This window comes from Meleagris gallopavo, chromosome 2 (assembly GCF_905368555.1).
Source record: "Meleagris gallopavo chromosome 2, MGAL_WU_HG_1.1, whole genome shotgun sequence".
NCBI lineage: Eukaryota > Metazoa > Chordata > Aves > Galliformes > Phasianidae > Meleagris > Meleagris gallopavo.
This window is the reverse complement of record NC_139405.1, coordinates 23,891,677-23,912,347: the sequence shown is the minus strand read 5'-3', so window position 1 is coordinate 23,912,347 and position 20,671 is coordinate 23,891,677. Positions and strand designations below refer to the sequence as shown.

At 38.3% G+C, this 20,671-nt stretch overlaps 1 protein-coding gene across 1 annotated transcript in view; it reads right to left on the bottom strand.

The window, feature by feature from the left end:
- Positions 1 to 20,671, bottom strand: part of MTA3 (metastasis associated 1 family member 3) — a 591,413-nt gene that overhangs the window by 11,934 nt on the left and 558,808 nt on the right. Inside the window, exons 31-34 of the mRNA XM_085219339.1 lie at positions 15,823 to 15,912; positions 10,721 to 10,909; positions 7,118 to 7,204; positions 5,025 to 5,111 (exon numbers count right to left, since the gene is read on the bottom strand). The gene's annotated coding sequence lies outside the window, so the exon portion shown is untranslated. The remainder of the gene's footprint in view (positions 1 to 5,024; positions 5,112 to 7,117; positions 7,205 to 10,720; positions 10,910 to 15,822; positions 15,913 to 20,671) is intronic.

The following is a 20,671-nucleotide window of genomic DNA, read 5'->3' as shown; positions in this document are numbered from 1 at the left end:
AGTTGAAAAACAAGATTCCATTGGAGATGAATGTTGTGTGAAAGATGTAAATACCCATTTCTGATTACATTTAACTTGGAGTGACTCAAGTAGGATCTGAACCGTATTCAAGATTGCACTGGGAAACACAGAAGTCTAGGGAGAGTACAGTCCCAGAATTAGCTGTATGAGACTGGATGGAATATTCTGTTCAGATAGGGAGCAGATCATTTCAGAAAATGGCATTAGTTTATTTTTTGCAAACTAGGAAAGACTTGCTTCAGGCAACTGAAGGAAGCAGCAATTGCCCTTTTTATTCTTTCTTCTGCTTCAGAGGATATAAAGCAATGAGTCAATTTTGATTCTCTCTTCAGTCCCACAGTCAGAGAGGCTGCCAAGTATATATTTGGTTCCCAAGGGCAAGAGGCCTACAAGCAGATATTTGTGATACTTATCCCTCTGGCTAGTGCTGAAAATTAAAGACACATGATGTTCAAACTGAAAACAACAGGCATAGCTTTCCAAAGACAACCAGCTGCTTCATTGGAAACTGCCAGAGCAAACAACTAGGAATTCAGCAAGGCTATTCACAAAGCCTGCTTTCTAGTTTGATGGTTTGGTATTTTCTGCTATGAGAGGAGACAAGTTAATCCTTTCAGAAAGGTGATAAAAGTGATTATTTATCATCCACTTTGTCCAGTTAAGGAGGTAAGAGTGTGTATGTATTCTGATTGAAAAAATAACTGAAGTTTCCTCAGTCAGCAAAGTAGTCCACGACATTCATATTTCCTAAGTACTAAGCATGTACTACATTCTGAGAAATTAGGAGGTCACTATCAAAACTGAGAGAAACTGTCATGATTATTTATTCTTATTTATTTTTTTTCCACATGGTTTTCTAAAAGAAAGCGAGAGAAACTGACACAACACAAGTTGTCAAATTGAGTCTCTACCAGCTATGCTTCATATAGGTCCAGATAACACTTTGCTGATGTGGTCCGATTACAACAAAAAGCCACAACGAGATATACATAACAACTTCACTGCTGTAGTCAAGTAAACAGAGAGGCAGACCGTCGAGTTAACTCTACTCAGGAGAATCACACTGAATTTATCTGAGTAGGACAGAGAATTTAATCTATTTCATACAGTAATCCATCTCCTATACAAGCATGTGAAGGAATGCCAGAAGTATGTTACTAAACTTCCCAACAGTTTAATATTTCTGCGTACCATCTTTGCACTTGTAAAATACTGCGCTTCTGCCAATGGGTATCACTTCTCATGCTTTGGCTAGGTCATTGACAGTTATTAACTAAAGCCTACAAAACTGAAATAACTCTAGAGTTCTACAGTGTGTAAATATAATGGTGGAAACTGAAAAATGCTGTAAAAACAAGAACAACAGTAGTCCTATAAGAGCTGTTGCCAGAAGAGTAAAATCCAGGCTAAAAAAAAGATGATTTTTAAAAAGGCAGTGCTTAACAAGGTTAGAAACACATGAACTGTGTATCAGCTACATATCAGATGCTCAAATTAGCATCAGCTTCTTCACCAATGGATTAGCATCAGCTTCTTCACCAATGGATGGCAAAGCATCTGGATGTGAACTTTATCTAAACCCTCTCCTGACCTAGACAGCGATTCGATCTATGGAGAGCATGACTTTATACAGTTTCTAAATTTCCCAATTCTAATTGGGTTGAACGCTCTCTGAAAAATAATACTTTGTACAAAGCTGTTAAATGCTGCTTGCTATTTCCTTGAACACTCTCTTTTCTTACTAAGAAGTTACACTGAATATTCCAGTTCTAGTTTTAGAGATTAGTCTGGTTCTTGGTAATTAAGATCTTGTTTCATAGCTTCTCATATCTAAACGCAAATAAGCGGGAGTGCATAGCAGTAGAGGATTAGCAAAAAACAACTTTCTCATTTCTAGCCATTCTAATATCATTGATTTGAACAACCATTTCATAAGTGAGTAAAATTGTATTTGCATTCCCTCAACAGAGGGATAAAAAATGGAACAGCATTTAAAAAAAAAATTGAAACAAATAGGCCAAGGGAGGGAATAGGGCCAAGATATAAAGGTCTGCCAAAAGAAAGGAAAAAAAAAAAAAAAAAAAAAAAGATTTTATCTCTATCCATCTATTACTAATCTATAATTGTAAAGATATAGCTAGATGAAAAAAAGGTGAAAAGGTGACAAGGAGAAAAATGTATTTGTTTTTAAGATAAGACATTGTCAAAGAACAGAAATTGTTGAACAGCTGATCTTCACAGCTTTTCCTGAAGACCCAGATCCGTCAAAGTGGTCTCAACTGAAAAAAACTGGCAACTTAATCCCTGTTCAGCTCATATCTGATCATGCCTTTTACTGATATAGTTTTGATTTCCGATCAGGATCGCATTTTCCGTTTTTTTCCCCTTCTGCTAATAACATTTTGTATGCAAATGAATAGTTCAATAGAAAATATGAGAAAATATGAGCTGGAGAAATTGACAGTTCAGATGAACTACATGAATGTTTGAAAACCAAAAATCTCTCTATACAGGCTAGTCATAACCTGTACTTCGAGATACTATTTTTTAAGTTGATCTTTCTTAAATAGAAAGGTAATTTTAGAAAATTATCATAGAAGCAAACAGGCTATCTTTTCTTTTCTAGAGTTGTACTTTCTGAGGAAGGGTGGAAAAATATGTAGTGTGTTCTAAGGATTTATCCTGAATAGGTGTCTGAAAGTGTCGTAGGCGCTACATTTGTGAGCAGACAATCATGGTTTCCAGTAAACCTTTCAGAAGCATTGAAGTGATGAAACTTCTGAAACTTGGACTTCTCCTCCGAGCATACAATAAACAACTAAAAAAATCAATGAACCAACCAACTAAACAAACAAACAAACAAAATCAAAATCAGAACCACAAAACCAATAATAAAAAATTCAGTTGGAGGCATAACTAGGATCTGTTTATAGAAATGAAAAACAGCTTTGTACTCTTTCTCTGCATGCACACACTGCTGAAGCATGCATTTTGGATGCCTCTGTATGAATACACTACATTCTGACAACGTGGCAAAAAGCCAATAAGATAAAACACATTATGAGATCATATTTTGTAAATCAGAACTTTCCCAAAGAGCATTAATGACATAAGAGATCTAGAAATTAGTAAAAAATATCAGTGTTTTCATCTCTAAGAGCTCATTTTATCTTATACCTATTTCCCACAATCTAAGCAATATGAAATTCATAAAAGTTATGAATACAACAGTTAAAACAGTACTGAAGAACTGGACTGGATCACCACTTTAGGGATCTGGATGACTACAGCATCATCTCTGAATGCAGATGTAAATTCAGTCTGAATTACACAACCGTAAATCTGGAATAACACCTCTCAGGCCCATGGATATTCTGTGAAGTTATAGAAACATAGCAGAGCTCAAAATCTGTCCAAAAACACCATAATGCTATCATTTATTCTCAAAGTTCTTGAAAATGTATTTACTAGCAGAGGAATGGCAAAAATAAAGACAGAAATTCATAAAAAGAGTAAAATGTTTAACAGAAGAAAAATACATTCAAAGATTAATTATTCTGGCACTATAAATTATAACAACTAGCCAATTTCTTGTTTGCTTTCAAACTTTTCAAACACCTGAGCTTACAAGCAGGTTGTATTCTTAAATTGCCTCTAGATATAATATTCACAGAAAGACACAGGCTGTAAACAATGATGCATAATTAAAATAGTTTGAAAAATCCCTGTGAAAATACCTCTGATTAAATTATTTAATCTTTAGGTTGGGCAGCAAATTTCCCAGGATTGTATGTACCTACATTATAGAATGGATCAAAGTGCCAGGCATGTAAAATGAGAAACAGACCACTACAAAAACGACTGAGTTAATCCATGGTATACACTTTTCTATCACAGCAAATGCAGTTCATGTGCAGTGAGCCATCAGTAATCTCAGTTTATTTTCCTGTAAATAATACAGCCCTGGTTAGATCAATTCATACTTTCAAAGCTACTGTACTTTAATTTGGCCGTACTTTACACTTAATCGGCAAACCACAGTCTGATACATTTTATGCAGATGTAATTGTTAGAAGAAAAATGTTATTATGTGTTCATAGTGGATCTGCAGAAGCCTAGAGCTTCATTTTGTTAGCTATAGACACTAGCCTTCACAGTTTCTGTACTGCTTCAGATGATTGTTGATCATGTGATATTTTAAATTCAACATAAATAAGTGTTCCTTTGCGGCCAACTCTCAGCCAATCTATTATGTTTTTTTTTTCATTGCTGTCACTACAGAGTTCCAAAAATATAATAAGAAAGTTGAAAAAAATAACAATTGTGATTTCTATCAATAGCACGATGATAACATAGATGTATAGATCCCATGCAAACAGTTTGTGGTCTGAAGTTCACGTAGCTTTAACTTGGCATACACAATCTGTGTGAGTCTGCGCCCAAACTCACACAGCACATCCTAAAACTTACAGCAATCTGTGTGATACTGCACCTGAATTATTGGTTTTGTACCGTGGAAATCATTCGGTACTATCAGATGCACAAGCTCCTGCTGTTTTGTAGGAGTATCGAGACTTCCTCTTCTGGATGCAAGAAAGCATCATGCACAACATATCACCAAAGACTTGTGACTTACACCAATCTCTGTCAAGGTACAAATGCTCAGTGTGCCTAATTCTCTGGTAGTTATCTCAGGTTCCCCAGGATCCTTACTAGCATGAGTAATTTTTCAGCATATGTAGGCTGCAAAGGAGACATTCACCGGCGTGTCCTCAGTGAAAGGGCTGTGCATGGCATGTAGACTATAATTTAGATTTCACCATCCTTTTCATTTTTAGTCACACCTCTCTTTTTCTCCTTAATTTTATTTGTACACAGCAAACTCATTCTCTTCAAATAGAAAATAAGGATCTTCCTCAATTAGTTAACTTCTCTCAAATTTTTAATAAACTGGAAAGCAACACATAGATTTCAACAACATAATAAATTAAAAAAGTACGTGCCTTGCCATCCCTGAGTGAGCTGGAGTCCATTTTGAGAACCTGGTTAGCTTCCAGCTTTGAAAGCTACTGAAATGATTTTGCTCTGGCCTGTAATGAGAGAAAATGAACAAAAGGGAAAACAATTACCATAGCAGGTTGGTTTCTGCATCAAAAAACCTGCCAGCTCCTTTTTTGCAGACTGACACCTTTTCAGACTTCTTTGTGACAAAACTCTGTTATGTTTATAGTACCCGCTGAGTGGCAAATTGCCATTACGAGAGGATGGATGGGGCTCACTCTCCTACTCTTGTTGCAAACTGTCCACCTAGCTCACGAACTTTCTTTATGATTTTGACTTTGCCTTTGTAATTCGACCTTTTTTGCAGTCTAAATCTTTACTAAAGTTGGAGAATTTCACCTCAAAACGGACAGAGCTGTTCTTATTTCTCCACAGGTCATGCAGAAAAAAATATCTGAGCTTTGCACAAAAGCTCAGTAGCACTTTTAAAAAGACTTACTCTCTTTCGGAGACATTTGCTTTAAATATATTAAGCAGTAGTCAGTGAGTGAGAGAAGACAAAAGAAAAAAAGTTTTAAATTAATGAAGGCCTACAGCATAATGAAAACCAGACAGAATCACAGTAGGGATGTGCTTTTGGACAAGGCTTCTGTTCTGTCCCTCTCTGACAGTTCATTGTCCAACACCAGGCCTGCTACCATTTATGCAGTATAACTGCTCCATGATACTCTCCCAGATGAGATGCTCAGTGCCTCTTGGTGAGCTTTCAGAAAAGGCTCAAACTCTTGGAGAATCAAAGCAATTTTTGCAATGGTTTGAGGACCTACATAGACTTTGTGAAGCCAGGATCCCCTCTGTGCTCTGCCAGTCAGCCAGTTCTCAATCCACCTCACTGTTCACTTGTCTCTCACACTTTCTGAGCTTACCTACATGTGTGTTATAGGAAACAGTGTCAGAAGCTTTGCTGAAGTCAAGGTACTCAACATCTGCTACTCTCCCCCTATCTGCTATTCACTCAGTCATGAGATCATAGAAGGCTACCAGGTTAATCAAGCATGATTTCCCCCGGTGAATACACGACTACTCTTGATTGATAACCCTCCTATCTTCCACTTGCTTAAGACTGTATTCAGAATAAGCTGTTCAATCTTTAATCAAACTGAGTATCTTACAATATTCATAGGTCATAGGGAACCTTCCATAGGCAATATATGTACTGCAAATGCTGTTTTTTTCTGGAAGTTCTAAGAATGTAAAGATAGGTATTTAAAACCACAACATACAAATAAGAAAACAAAAACACGTGTAAAATAACAAGAGGAAGAAGGAAGAGAGAAATAAGACGTAGTGCAACTTTTTTGAATCAGGTCAAAGTTCTAAAGCTTTTTACTTATATCTAAACGGGATCAGTTTTTTTTTTTTTTTTTTTTCTTGGCACAGTGGTTTGCAAGAATATCATTATTAGACACACAGCCTGTTAGTATCAGTTAGTGCTTTGCAATACCATAAATAACCATTCCTCTCCAAGATCTTTCCTAAATAGTAGGTAATCTAAGGAAGAACACACGGAATTTTACTCCAGCTGAGGAACAGAAGAGGATTTACACAAACGTTTAATCCCAAGGTAAATGGGAGGGGGCAGCAGAGAAAATGCCATTTATTTAAGCTGAAACTCTGCTTCAGTCCTATGCATCTCTTTCTGTGGAATTCTCTGTACAAGGCAACTGTTACAGGTGTTACTTGTTTATTAATGCTTTGCATTTTGAATATATAGTAAGATGAAGCTTGATGTTGGTGTGACTTTAAGAGGTCAGAAATTAAAGTCTGTTAATGCTTTTAACTAACAAAGTTAGAGCTACTCTCCCATTCTTTTCTTCTTAAAAAAAATTACTGGAAGGCCAAGCCCAGGAGCTATCATGAAGGCATTTATTACTGACTTACAAACAGCAGCAAAACTTAAAGGTAGATGTTATCACGTGAATAAGGGCTTCCTCTGTGCAAAGATAATCTCTGCCACAGGACTAGAATAGAGTGCCACAGTGAAAGGTGCCAGCAGTGGGAGGAAGCACATAAATTAGCCCTCTCCCCTTCTCACCGTTAAATCCATCCGGTAACAGCTGTTACCTATCCAGTCTATACAATCTCTTCTCCAAAATCTTTGATGTCCTGAAGACTGAAAAATCTAATCATGATACAGAAAAAAGCAAAAATATTGAGAGATTAATAAAAATACAAACAATTCTCTTATTGCAACACTTGATGAGAAAGTTCACCAAATCTGGTTAGTGAGCAAACTCTTTTATAAGCTAGACATGAATAGATGAAATTACTATTCATGGTTATGGAAATAAAAGAAGAAGGATTTGTTTCATTCAGCAGTCTTGCGAACAATGATATCTATTTTCATTTGCTTTGCTAAAGACAACTTGAAAATGAGAGCATTGAGGCTTCATTTGAAAGTTCAGCTTACACAGCCGGGGTACAATTTAGCCCATTGGCCTGGGGGCCTGATTCTCCATTACATCAGCTCTAATGGAATTGCATTTGTGCAATAAAGATGATAACGAAATAAATTGGTCATAATATTTGCGGGTGCCACTGTATGACCAAAACAGCTGGATAAACCGTACACCAGGAAGTCTGTGGTAAGGTGTCAAACGCAGACCAGCTTGTCTTCTGGCTGCCATTCCTTGCCATGGCTTCCTGGCCTGAGAGGTAACTTTCTGCCAGGAGAGGGACACTGAACCATGCACTGGGAATTACAGAACTCGTCCCTTAGGCACAGACAAAATGGCTCGAGATGTACTACTTATGACATATGCCCTACAGTGGCTAAATGAGGAATAAGTCCTCTCGCTTTTGCCCCAGACAAAAAGCGACTTTATGCTAACAGGCACCACTTGCAGCATGTAAACAGGCTGCAGTGCAGTGCCATACCCAGGGTGGGTGCACCATGTTACCCAGCCCCTCAAGTTATGTGGGATTACAAGGGACATAATCAACTGCTCCTCCCGTGACACAGAGAGACTCTGCTGCTTTGCATACACTCGTAGAAAAAAAGACTGTAAGATTTAGGTGAGGAGCACCAATATGCTTTCCTGTACAGAAACTGCACATACACCTGAGGTACCTGGTGGAACTGGTAAAACATTTTCCACAGGGGGACCTGGTCACACTGCTGTGGAACAGCAATATCACTCACACCAAATCTGAACATGCAAAGTGGGAAAGAGGAGATGAATTTAAAATACAAATTCCAAAGCTCTTCCTGCATCACTGTGCTATTCACCTATAGCACCTGTTGGTGCACAAACATCTCCCCAGACTGCTGTTACTTGTCAGCTCATAAACTCTAGAACTACTTCTTTCCAACTGGAGATTATTCATCACAAACTCTCAGCCTGACTAGCCACTGGCTTATCTTTCTTTAAATCACAACAAAATGGCTCTCTGTTTTTGAGGGGTAGAAGAACAAAAGGAGGGACCGATGCATTTTAAATTTTAAGGTAAAGAACCCTTCCAAAGTAGGAAGTATTTCAAAGACAGACTTACAAGGTTTGTGAAACTTATCATATGTGATTGCTGTTTATAATCTGCGCCGCACTCTGCCTCCTTCACCCTCTGACACATAGCAAGAAAACTGGATTCAAAATGAGATTGCACCATGGTGAATTCATTCCTTGAATTGCTTCGTATGTTTCAGCAACACACAGCGTGGGAACATGTCAATTAGCTCTCGCTTTGAAGGCACTGGATTTGCAAAGGTCAGCAGTGGCCTGGCCCATTTCTCAGCAGATCTTTGGCTTGCCTTTCATCCCAGGACTAACAGGGAGGAGGTCAGAGAGGAATGACAAAAAGAGCAAGCTTTCTGAATCAAACCTAAAGAATTTGACCACGCTTACAGTAGTGTGGAGGTTTCTTTTGCTAATAAATATGTAGTTTTTTGACAAAATTTATAGAAATAAGCTTTTGGGTTTACCCTTCATATTAAGCAATTCATTATTTTACTATAAAGTAAGAAATGTTTCTGAGTTCAACTCTCAAACTGGCAATAACTGCGTGAAACTAATCTACAGAAACAGCCTGCTCCCCCCATATTGCTCTTGCTGTGTGAAGGGGAGTAGCTGGGCTGGAAAAAAAGTGGAAAGATGAAAAACCTCAACCTACAGTGGAAGTTCTAAACCTGCGGAGTTTGTGCATTGTATTTTTCACTGAAAACACGTTTTCCAGTTGTTTAGCTTGCATCCATGCCAGCTTACTGAGACAGAGGTAGCTTCATTACCCTTTCAAGCCGGAAAACTCAGAAAATATTTTGGCTACCTTCCACACCTTATTAACATAAACTGGAGTTTCCTACCCCTGCTGGCAGGGCAGAGTGCTGGGAATGTGTGATCATGGCGTCTGGGCAGCTGTCACTGAGGTTAGCACTAGGCTTGCCATGGAGTACAGCTCCTGGATCCTGAACAGTGGTTTGCTGTGGGCACTTACGCCAGGAAGCCGCAAAAGAGGGGAGGAGGTGGGAAAAAGAGAAACAAGAGCAGGTTAGAAAGGAATCCAAGGAAACCAGCAAGCCTGAGTTTCTTCACCTGTACATATTAAATATCCCTTGCAGAAATGTGGTACATACAGTCTGAAAAACGTCTAGAAATCTGGGAATAATAGGCTTGTTTGCTCCATATGCATATTTTTTCAGCAGGTCACTATGCAAGTCTCAATTTCACTGGTGCAAGGGGAAAGTAGAGAGAGTTGCTGCAACTGCTGCAGGTCTTTATGAGCTGTAAAGAAATAGCTTTTTCGTGGCTCTTCCAACAAATAACATTGCAGCATTTTGGCATAAAACAAAATTTAGAAATTATTCAAATCACAGAAGGCCAAATCCCTATGTTCTGTAGGTTCCTGTACAGGAATCCAGCATCAATTCAAGTGATTTTTCCATGACAGTAACTGAGAAAAAGCTGAATGACAGTCTTTGCCCAGTCTTATTCATTCATCTCAGAGAATTCCCTCCTGAGCCTGTTCCAGGGACTTTTGGAGGCTGAGTTGTGGTAGAAGATGTCTGCAGCAACACTACAGGCCTTGGGAAACCTTTTGAAATGAAGCATTTATAGGATGTGTAAAAAAGGTGTAGGGCAGAACAGTTCATGAATACGAAGAAGATTAAAAGAGAGTGGCTATCGTCAAAATGACAGATGAGCAAAGTTTCTGTGACTTAGCAGGAAGTAATAAACACTGGTTTTAGGCTTTTAGCAGGGAAATGGCTTGTTCACCTACTACTGCCTAACTACATCAGGTTTTCCCAATATCTCATTATCTCCATGAAAGAATGAGTCTATGGAGGCCTTGTTACAACCCTATCAAGAAGATTGTGCCAGCAGCCCCGAAAGCATTCTGTTACCAAGTATTACCTCACATACCAGAAACTCTTAGGCTGATCCTTCACTTCCCAGTTGCAGATGTGGAGGAAAACATGGGATTTGAGTAACATTCCCCTGCTAAGGGGATCTGTCTCCAGAAAGGCATTCTGTCGTTCTATAAATAGAACTTTGTGCTAAGAGATCCCATGTAGAGGTTTGCCTGCAGCATTCTTGCAAGAAATTGATTTTTTAATTGTACCTTCCACATTTTGTATCTGTGTGCATGCAGGTAAATATGTATCTAACATACACAGTTAAGGCAAATGGAGGTGTATCTCAATTACCTGTATGCAGCTATTTGTGCTCAGCCATCAAATCCAAGTATCTTCTTTTTTGTACTTAACATCCTCTTGTCTACTTTCATTTTTAGTACACACTTTTATCAGCAGTATTTCCATCAACACTCACTTTAGCTTCCTTCAGTGTAGAAAGGCGTCATTACTGCACTTCTCGCACAAGAATAAGCTCAGTATCTGAAACAAAAAGTGCTGGTTTTAGTTTTCCTTTTTTTCAAAACAAAACAAAGAAAGTCAGAAGGTTAAACAACTGCAGTTGAAGCTATCATGTTGAGCTGCTATAAAAATGAAAAAGATTGGTCTGAACACACATTTTTTTATTAAAAAAGAATGCACATAAATTATAGCTGCTGACCATGTAGTCATTCTTTTTATGAGGTGTTTCCCTCTACTCATATATGATTTCCATATATAAATTCCCTGTTGGTCTGAAAACTGCTCACATGAAACTGGTGCTTTTCTTAACAAATTGTCCACAGAATCTGCATTTCATCTTGGACATGAAAAGTTCATTAGGGAAAAAAGCATCCCACTGTCCTGGTGGAAAGCAACACCAGACACTATTTGAGCTAAAAAAGGATCTGACTGCATAGCCTTTGTTTCCTGCTTTTCTACTTAATTATTTTCCATAATTTAATAAAAACCAGTGTAACATTACAAACTATAACAGTATCTGTAGTAAACCATTTAGACCAAGGCAGAAAAAAACAATTCAGTTTCATTTAGGATTTCAGTATGCTAAACTTTGTTTCTCTTAAAATTCTGTAGGAGAGGGAATGGGCACCTAGTTTTAGAACCGCCTTTTTCCAAGCACAGAAATCCTCTGCTCTGAAAGAGCCTGTTTGATGATATGCTCTCAAACCATGCAGAATAAAGCTTGAGAGCTGCTCCAAGCCTGCTCACCGGGGTCTTGTCACTGGGGAAAACCAGAATCAGATGCTCTTAGTGTTCAGTTGTAAATCTAAGGAAGCATTAAAAATAGCAAATTATGAAAAATTTCTTCCAGCACACATAAGAAAATCAAAATCCACATACATCATTATTTCAGTTACTCCATGTAGAAAAGAGGCAATGCTAAACTAAACCGGTCACATTAAGGGTCAGCTATTCCTCTTACTATGGAAGTGGTGCCGTCTCCTGAAAAAACCCATGGGTACAGCAGAGACCAGGTGAAGAATCTGCTCCAAAGAGATTTCTTCTTCTAGAGAAAAATGCTTGATTTGACGAATGCATGTCAAAGTGTGATAGACGGGGGACAATATTAGCTATGCTTCACTGAACTAATGTAAAAACAGAGCGTGGTCTCCAAAAGCACAGTTGCTTTCATTCCCATAATTTACTTTCATCTGTCTTTTTCAAAACCTTCCCTAATTAAGCTTAATTGCCATGCAGTCACACATTAGTGCAGCATTCTGTCCTCTTAAGGACCACCCATAAAATGTTTCATAGCATTAATCCTGGAAAGTGGTAGATAGCTTGTTTTGTTTTGTTTTCTAATGTGCCTAAGTGCCTATAATGCATAGTAATGGCTTTCTGGAACTGATACTTGACTCTGATTATAACAAAAAGATTTTTAGTTTCCATCAGGAAATTAGCAAGGTCAGAAGGGTGCTTGTGTTTGGGGAAAAACAAATATCTCTGATGGTTCAGAATCCAATGTCTTTGGAGTGCAACTCAGGCACGGTGATTCCCAACTCTGTCATATTCAACTTCTTAGGACAGTTATGGGGCAGACTACAACACTGGACACCCTTGGCTTTTGTGGGTTAGCTAGGTTCTCTCACAATAAGCAATGATTTGATTATCAGTGAAACTCGTGAAAACTATGCTTAGGTCTGAATAAAGCTCTAGTTCGGAGTATGTCTCTAAATAGTTTGTATCCATAATAGGGCATTTAGAAATAGTGAAACAAAACAACAGCAACACAGAATCACAGCTAAGTCAACTGAAGCATTCCCACAAGCAGGTTCACCTTTAAAAGTACAGCTTACCAGAATAGAGTAGATTTTATATCTCCTAAAGTCAAGAAGTTCCCAACATTTCTAGGATGCTCAAGCAAAAGGAGCAAGTTGCAAGTATCTTAGAAGAAACTCACTCCAAAGATGCTCAATCAAGCTGGGTGGGCTGAAAATTCAGATAGTCAGAGGGACAATAATGAAGAAGACAAGAAGAAAGTAGTGCTAGATAAATATACATATATATTTGCACAGCAGTCAGACGAGATCATGTTTTACAGCTCTGAGATTCAACAGCTTTGCTGACTATTGAGGGGATCACACACCTTGGCTAAAAATTTCATTTATCATTTGCACTGACTACTCATTGCTATGGATTCTGGATTGACAATTGCAGTATCTTAACCACTGCTAGAAACATTTCTCTTAGTTCAGAAATGACAAAAGAAAGGGAAGAACAACACTTAGGTCCAAGTTAGCATTTCTAAAATACTAAAAAATTATTAGGCTACTTTTAGTCCTTTCCAAAGTTCTCAAGCTTTGAGAGATATGTACATTGAATAGAGAAAAATTAAAAGAGAAATACCAAGAACTGTCTAACCAGCAAGGACTACTCACATGCATATTCCGTTGGTTAAATTTATCCAAACTACACAATACTAAAGATTCATTCGTTGAAAAAGTAAGACTCTCATGTGATGCACATGAGGCAAAAGTAAAACAGAGAACAAGAAACACACGCATTATTGCTTATGAGCCCAAATGGAAGTTCTGAGGCTGATTTAATATTTTAATGTTAGCAAAAATCAGTCTTTTCACTCATGCCTTTATGAATTTCAGAACTGAGCAAAACAACCTACTCCTAGGTTATTGGATTAGAATAAAAATACAAACATTTCATTTGTATTTTGTTTAATGAAAGCTAGAAATTTTCTAAGGACACAATTTCTTAATTTCTTTCTTACAAACCACAGACATAAAACCCTTTCTACGTTGACACTATCTATCTTTGTGCCTCATTTACTTCCCAGCCCAACATTTCTTTCTGGGTGAGGCCAGTACAAGGCAAACACTGTTGGGAAAACCAAAGTGACAAGCAAGCAAGCAAACCAGAGTGAAGAAAATAAAAGGAATATGTTTGCTCTGCCAAGTATGCTGTAGGACATTGAAGATATCGTAGCAGCAGTTGAGTTAATCTTAGAATTTTAATAGGTCATTATAGAAGTAATCTGCCATATATTATTAAACGGAAGTCTCCAGCTCAGAAATGATGGACTGACCTAGTGGTGTCCACTAGAAGCATCATTCCCATGGAGAAGCTACTGACTTCTTTTATTTTGGACTCACCTCTTTGGTTTCAAATTCTCTTTCAAACACGGCCCCGGTGGCACAAATGGCAGTCCTGGGGATGGCTGCACTTGGCAGGCAGGCTTGCTTGCTGCAGGGATCCTGAGCTTTTGGGCCTCAGCATCTTGTATGCAGCCTACCTAACCCATGGGGTATAGCCAGTAGTGTTGGGATTTTGTGGGATATGACTATCTGGAATAGCTTTGTGGCTATTTCCCCAGAGAACTCATGGTGCCATCTCTCTGGCATTTGTTCTAAGCATCTTTTTCCTTGTTCTTAAAAATAACTGAAATATCTAATCTCTAAAAATACCAACCTCTCACAAAAGTATATAGTTCCTCAGGGAAATGATGTTACAACAGCACTGTGTTCTGCAAATGTTTGTCTATCACTTACTTGCTCTTTCCCCTCAGTTTTAACTAAATCTCACAGAAGGACAGAGTTGTCTTCATGATCTGCAGACCCTTATAAACCCTGTGCAAACCAGGGACATCAAAAGAGCCAAATATCATGCTTCAGGGAAAGGAAAGCAGGCCGGCCCTGCAGCCATGGCCAAGACATGCTGGCAGCTCTCTGTGGCCCATGACAGGGCCTGCAGTGCTGGCCTGGCCATGCAGGTGGCCCTCCCTGCCAGATCCTGAAAGACCAGCAGGGCTGGTGGTTAGTAGAGGGCTGGAAAGCAGATGACAAGGCTGAGGAGACAGAAATCCATAGGAAATGAAGCTGCTTTGGTTTGGCTGCCCATGGGTCAAGTTGCTAGCTGATTTATACTGTTTTTTTTTCCCTCCTTTGTTGAGTTCTGCTGAAAATTCTTTTTCTGCTAATGATGCTTTCCAGGAAAAGTCTGCAGGGCTCCCTTCAAAACTTCTGGACAGTATTATTTATATGTTGAATGAGGGGGCAGAGAAGACAAGATTTTTCTTATGTTTTGCTTTAACCTTACCGATGCCTTTTTAGTGAACTATGAGCCAAACTCTCAATTTCACTGATCTTACAGTTGAGTAGATACTGTCATCTTCAATCCCACTTTTCCAGCTTCGGATCAATTTCATTAAAGACTAACTGAGCCTACAGACCTCCACATCTATCTTCTCCTAACCATTAATCTCACTGACCTCAGTGGGAGAGCACACGTGGGTTGGAGGCTCAGTACTGACATATACTTCATACAGACTTCTGTTTAATTCAGAGATGTAGCTACCCTGACAGTTATAATCCTGTCCTGCAGAAGTCAGTACTGAGTACAGAGCCAGTTCCTATAGATCTAGTTTGAATGTAGTTAATCAAATGAATTCATACTCTGTAGGCTTCACTACTCCTGAGGGTTACAGAAATACAGTAACACCAACAAATAATGATTAAAAATGCAGGAAGTCTCAGCAGGGAATGACTGCAGCATATCTACTTTGTTTTGATTCACATTTAATCCTGGCACAGACAGAAACAAGAATACAGTCAAGGCTGAAGAAAAGGATTTGTTCTAACAAAAGTACTTTGTTCGTATCTCTCTGTGAATAATGAAAGAATTGTGATGAACTCTATCTATTATAAATATATATAATACTTATTACACCAAACATATTTAGGGGCCTAGGTGACAAACATTAGTTACCTGGGGCACCTCAAGGCAGAAACAAACATTATTGATAAAATAAAGTAATATATTTTCATGGTTTATCTGGGTGAAAAGTGTTAAGTAGTTGATGACCAGGTGACTGCAAACTAAATACATACAAACCTTAGGAATCAAATCCAGCAAGCGCCAGACAAAGAGAAGCACTTACTCACCCAGGAGACTGCCTGTCTTTGCATCCTCCTTGGCAGTGGTAACTTGCTGGAAGCCTATAGTTCATCTCTGCACTTTGCTGCATATGGTATCTGAGAAAGAGAAAAGAGACTGATATGAATCCATGAACTACTAATCCTTCTCACTTTAGCTTTAAACTTTAGATTGGGCGTTGCAGCAAATCAGTAACAAGGTAATGATGCCTCAAGGTCAGTGTCTGATATCCTGCATGTTCCTTCTGACAAAAGTTTGAGTTACAAACAATAGCAAAGAGACAATTTCTACCATTGCTTGCACTCAGTCAACCAAGCAGGGAGTTACATTTACTGAAAGCAAAAAGTTGGTAATGCTAAAGTTTCTGATAGAACCAGGAGTTTCTTTGCTTTCTCCGCATTTTGGAAAACATTGAGATCAATAAATCCCTCCTATCTTCTGCAGAGGAAAAAAGAGCCCTGTGATCTACAGTAGCTCAGGAAAGTATAATTGTTGATGACCTACTTCTGATGCCATTTCAGAATTGATTTAATGATTTGCTTGCTGTCCTCATTGTAATGGCTTCTATCACTGTCCAGGAAAAATACACTGTAGCAGTGTATTTATTTATATCATGATGAAAATTCCACAAGAGCAGCACTCAGCAATGTTAGACTCAAGCTGTGTCTCTATGCACCTATAGTTATATTGCAGTTTGGAGCAATGCTCTTTTAAACAAAATCATAAAAAAAAACCAGTAACTCTGATTAGAATCTGAGTAGTACAGAAATGTCACCAGTCTAGAAGCATATCACTTTTATTGATTTATAAACCGTAAATTTAATTGTATCTGCATAGACATTGATCTGAATAAACTTATCTGGCTCAGGAACGTAAAAATCACCAGAAGTTCCTTGGCCTTTAGCTAGACTTTAACAGCATCCAAACAACACTCCAACAACAACAACAACAACTTTTCTTCTTTCTGCTGAAGCCATTACCCAACTTTCCAGCACAAATCCTGAACTCTGTCTCTCGATAGCCTGTGCTGTAAGAACGACAAAGGGCAGACAAGGGCACCAGACAATATAAACTGAAATGTTAGCTTGAGCGTAACTGGAGAACTACACTCTGCCAAATTCTGGCAAGCCTGAGCTTGCACCGCTGTTACCGGCAGGTCATTAGGGGAAGCTCAGCGGTGGTTCCTACTCACGTGGGTAGAGTTAAGGGCACCGCTGGGGCTGAGCCACAGCACGCAGCACCGCACACCCTGGAGCCACTGTCAGTCTGGAAGAAAATAGCATGTAAGCACCGTGCTGCACGACTTCACGCTCTGCATTGGGAAGATGGAATGACAAAGCACTGTGGGGATGGCTCTGAGACTTTTAGTCACACAAAGCAGGACCATTTCTACACACAGCCCCAGACTCCCCTGTATAAATATGGTTATAAAGCTACTAGTGTTCTCTAGCTATAAAGAGATAATACCAAACATAAAATCAGAGGGTTTTCTTCTTGTCTCCTGCACATATGAAAGATAGCATTAAAAGAGATTACTTTTAAATCACTTGCAATTTCCTTTATGCAATAAAAGGTTTTCTTTGCTTGAAATTTTCCTATTTATGGTGTGTATTTGGACTCAGTGTCCCTGCTTTTAATGATGCTAGCAGTATTTGAGCCATTCATCAAACGTGACAATTGAAAAAGCTAGGAGTTAATGGGAGCATGAGCAGTTTGACAAACACAGTCTTTTTGACAAGACTGAGGTCAGGACTAAAAGAACTGCTCTTGGTTAAATAAACAGAAAAGCAACAAAGTAAAAGCAAAATCTTTGCAGCCATTTATCAATGTTAAAAGCCTTTTTGTTACAAGGAACATAAAGTGAAGCTGCACACAGGGATGGGAATTAAATGGGATTGAAAGAATTTAGTCGGCTTATTTTTTTTAGGTGAAATTAAAATGCCCAATTAAAACTGAAGAATTATGTCCATAAAGTTGACATGTTGCTATAGGATCATACAATCGTTAAGGCTGGAAAGACCACTAAGATCATCTAGCCCAACCACAATATCTAAACCTATGCATTACTGTTATCTCCTTCTGAACAAGCTTATTATTTTAATGAACCCAATCTTATTCAAGTTAACAGACTGATTCAGGTGGCATTGAAAGAAGAATGATAAAAAACTGACAACTTTCCTGATTTCTGCAAGGCAGGACAGCAACCTATAGGCATGTCCTCAGCTGAGACTCTATCCACTGCAGCTTCAATAAACGTTTACCTGATATTAATTTGTTACTGGGAAGGCAGACCTTCCAGGGAATCTTTGCAAAATATCAGAGTTCTGCATTTGGCCACAACACTGCCTGTAGGAAATTCCTAGATGTCAAATGACTACTGGATGCTAATAATTAGTGTACTCTCTAACTTCCTCTCTGCTAGCTTCATGGACCATTTCTTTTGAATCCAGAAGATTATTTCAGAGTCCTTTCTCTCCTCCCTAATGTCCAACCCTTCAGAGAGTCCAGGAAAGGTAGCAAAACTGAATCTGTACTTGAACTCCCTAAGTAAAAAGCTTTTCAGAGAGTACAGCAGGCATGTAAAAAAAAAAAACAAAGGATAATTTCTTCACACTTTTAAGCACACAAAGGCAAGCACAATGAAATCCTAATTATCCCTGGTTCAGTCTTGCATCCTGTATACCAGGAAGACTCTTCAGGCATTTTAGCGTAAACTTCAATGGGACAAGACTCACCCTCCTGTGATTCAGCTTTCGTGCTCTATAAATTTGTGAGCAATAATATTCTCATTACTAGGTGAGAAAACACACATTTAGACATTCAAGTTCTTGGATATTATAGCTGTGCAGAGTATTTTTTTTTTTTAATCATCTTTTTAAACATTTGATTACCATAACCTTTTGTTTATATTGCTATGCAGAAACCACATGAATCATAAGGGAATTTCCATCAGAAGCAAGAAATCTGGCAAGACTCAGTAAGCTTTTGCAATCCTAAGTTTCAGGAAAGACTTTTATGACTTTTGGGGTGAACATGCTGCCAGATAAAAAATCCCTTTTCTTTTGAGACTTCTTCATCCCTTCTGTGGCTTGCATGAATTTATAGTTATTGGCAGTTTAGAGACAGTTAAGGAAAAACGTACGCATCTAGGCACAAACACCAGAAAGACTAAGAATGGTCATACAATTACAGGGTAATTTTGCGCATCTTACTGATTTCTCATGACTTTTTCTTCTTTCACAAGATAGTTTCTACAACTAACTAATACATTTAACAATTCCTATGGCTACTGGAAAATCATGAAAGATTTCTTTTCCTGGAAGTGATTGATTATAGTCTGGACAAATGAAATAATTTTCCCTCATTACGCTTGGAGCAAAACACCCATTACAAGAGCACTGCTCAGTGATTTGGAGCTAGGAAATGTATTCCATTTAGCCTGTCAAACACAGTTAAACTGCTGTCTTAACTCTGCCTCACCTCCTTTTCAAGACTATACTAATATAACCTAATTTTCACAGAAAATTCTGGACTCTGGGAGGCAGTGACTCTTGAGCTCTTTTCCAGCTGGAATGGTCTTTTCATCTGCTTAGTCCCAGGCCTTTCTGGCTAGTTTTACATAGTGTTTTTGTAAAGTATAACCTATAGTTTTAAAATAATTTATAGACCTTACTTAGATTCCTCTTTGGAACGTATCAGAGAACAAAACAAAACCAAACCCCGACAAACCAAAAGTAAACAAATCCCAATCCTTTTTTTTTTTTTTTTTTTTTTTTTTTTTTTTTTCATTTCTATTTTCCAATAAAAATATTTTTACCCGAAACACCGGCAGGGATGTCTGAAGATTGCACTGCCTTCTCTAATATAAACTTCCTTCCTAAAGGACATAATAGTTACTTTGTGTCATAGTCACTGCTATTGTTTGTTTTTTAATCTCAGTCTGACAAACTGTGTAAGTATCTGTAATTATATGACTGCAGCTAACCTTCAGTAAGGCTGGATCCTGGAACAGAGCACAACTAGGGCAATGATAATTTTAAGATGAAAATTTCATTGATCCATGCAGAATATACACAAATTACATTATGAACATCATCTTTACTAATGTAGTCATGCAATAGCAAGGTCTGGATTCAAAGATTCAGGAGGTCCCTTGTAGTCTCATGTCTCTTGTATATATTTTATGGATGGAATTATTCCTCAGCGCTATACAAAGAAAATCTCATTCCACAAAGGCGGGTTTGCTGCCTATTTGAATATTGGCTGGCTTTTTCTTCTTTCCCTAAAACTTCTGTGATCAGCAGTGTGTTAAACTGCTTAAGGAAATCAACCCTATTCATGTTTCTATACTCTTTTCTTAACCAAATTAAGTCGGTGCTCAGAGATTCTAACTGTGTTGATGGTGAAAGTATTCCCTTTAGTCTAGTTCTGGGGAGATGGAGGTTAGAATCTAGATTTTACTTTCACTTTGCAACACTATTGCAACCAAACAATAACAACGAAGCCACTATTATTTATTTCTATTATTTAAAAAAAAAAGAAAAAGAAAAAGATGTGAAAGCACTGGCAGTCTACCAAAGTCCTTCTGAGAATTCATATTCACTACTTCCCCATCACTTGTTTCCAAGAAAAACCCCTAAGACACCTGAACAAAAACTAGTACTCATGAGGTACATGGAATAACATGAACTGCAGGACTAAGCAGCTTAGGAAAGTTTTGCTTTGGCTAGCCCCAGGGAAGGATTTTGGGTGCTAAGGAACAGGCTAACTACAGCAGACACTGCAATCTAGGTGAATGCTAATATCTCTCTCAGGTAATACTGAGCAGTCACTGAACAGTCAGCTTGGTTATATTCT